General features: G+C 44.4%; 1 pseudogene across 1 annotated transcript; it reads left to right on the top strand.

Moving 5' to 3' along the window:
* Window positions 1-1,152, top strand: LOC306648472 (aldose reductase-related protein 2-like; annotated as a pseudogene). The gene is made up of 2 exons: window positions 1-63; window positions 453-1,152. The product of its transcript is annotated as an aldose reductase-related protein 2-like (transcript).
* Window positions 1,153-2,153: the final 1,001 nt, after the last annotated feature.

Raw genomic sequence — 2,153 nt, 5'->3', positions numbered from 1 at the left:
ATGTCTGCACCAACCATGGCCACCCTTATGGAGCTCAGCACCATAGCCCAGATGCCCATTTTGGTCTGGGCACCTGGAAGTTTCCCCCAAACAAGGTCAAAGAAGCCATGAAGGTAGCCATTGATTCAGGATATTGCCACAGACTGTGCCTACGTCTATTAGAATGAGAATCGAGGTAGGAGAAGAGAAGGTGGTATGGACCTCTTTACTGTTAGCAAGTTGTATTGCACTTTTTTTTTTTTAATACCAGGGATTGAACCCAGAGGCTTAACCACTGAGCTACATCCCCAGCCCATTTGGTTTTTATTTTGAGACAGGGTATCACTGAGTTCCTGAGGCTGGCTTTGAACTTGCGATCCTCCTGCCTCAGCCTCCCAAGCCACTGGGATTATAGGTGTGAACCACTGCACCTAGCTGTGGTGCATCTTCTTTGAAAAAAATACCTTCTGAAGGAAGCCTATCAGAAGACCCTCAAAGAAAAAAAAAAAAAGAAGAAGACGACCCTCAAGGATCTGAAACTGGACTATCTGGACATCTATCTTATTCCCTGGCCACAGGGATTGCAGTCTGGGTAGGAGTTATTCCCCAAAGGTGATAAAGACAATGGCCTCACCAGTAAATTAACATTCTTGGATGCCCGGGAGGTCATGGAGGAGCTGGTGGACAAGGGGTTGGTGAAAGCCCTTGGCATCTCAATTTCAACCACGTCCAGGTTGAAAGGATCTTGAACAAACCTGGACTCAAATATAAACCAGTGACTAATCAGGTCAAATGTCACCCACACCTCACCCAGAAGAAACTGATCCACTACTGCCACCTCAAGGGCATCCCTGTCATAGCCTACAGTCTCTCAGGATCTCCAGACAGCCCTTAGGTCAAGCCAGAAGACCCTTCACTACAGGAGGACCCCAAGATTAGGGAGACTGCTGTAAAGCACAAAAAAATCCCCAGCCCAGGTTCTGATCCAGTTCCAGATCCAGAGCAACATGGTGGTGAATCCCAAGCCTGTGCATTGTCAAAAACTTTCAGGTCTTAACTTCCAATTGAATGATGAGGGGATGGTCGACCACCCTCAGCTTCAACAGACACGGAAGGGCCTGCGTCCTGGCTGATGCCCCACCTGATGGAATATCCTCCAATGCCAAATACTGAAGCGACTCTCCTGATACAACCTGGTGGATTCGTTCTCTTCACTGAAGTGGAACTCTCTCGCCCGAGTCTTGTTTTAACCAAGCTTGTGTGAAATAGTACTGCGTCGGAATGGTTGTAAATCAGAAACTAAGTAAGTTTTGGTTTTTTTTTTTTTTTTTAACTGGTGCTTTATAATTATACATAGAGAAATTCATTATGCCCTAATCATACATGGCATGTAACAACTTACTCAACCTCCTTCCCTTTTCTTTCCCTCCTTCCTGCCCCAAGGCAAGGTTTTATTCAGATCCATAGGATGAACCAGAATGAGACGATCACAGGGAAGGATGACTCAGTTGAGCAAATGACAGTTGCTTCCACTTATTTGATCTGACCAAATGTATGTTAAACAATAGGAACTCTGCTAACGCTAATGATGCAAAGATGAAAAGAATCAAAAATAATACTTTTTTTTTTTATTTTTTTTAAACAGCCTGGCACAGTGGTGAAAATCTGTAACTGTAATGTGAAGCCCTTGGTTCTACCCCTAGCAAACAAACACACACACACACACACACACATACACACACACACACACACACAAAATAAATGAATAAATAAATAAATAAATAAATAAATAAATACAAATGACATGGTTAAAAGAACATTGTCCTAGCCAGCTGTAGTGGTGCATGCCTGTTAATCCCAGTATCTCCAGAGGCTGAGGCAGGAGGGTCAGGAGTTCAAACCCAGCCTCAGCAACTTAGTGAGACCCTAAGCAGCTCAGCAAGACCCTGTCTCTAATAAAATATAAAAAGGGCAGGGGCTGTGGCTCAGTGGTTAAATACTCCTGGGTTCAATCCCTGGTACAAAAAAAAAAAACAAAACAAAGAACACCGTCCTTTTGCGTGAGGAAGAGTTGGGAACTTACTGTGCAGTCCTTGCGACTGTGTGACATAAAGTGAGATCAGGTCCAGCATATGTGACCCAGCCTCTGAAAGAGCTGTGCTCACACCCAGCCT

This window comes from Sciurus vulgaris (assembly GCF_902686455.1).
Source record: "Sciurus vulgaris genome assembly, chromosome: 17".
In the NCBI taxonomy this organism is placed as follows: domain Eukaryota; kingdom Metazoa; phylum Chordata; class Mammalia; order Rodentia; family Sciuridae; genus Sciurus; species Sciurus vulgaris.
This window is presented reverse-complemented; position numbering and strand designations above follow the sequence as displayed.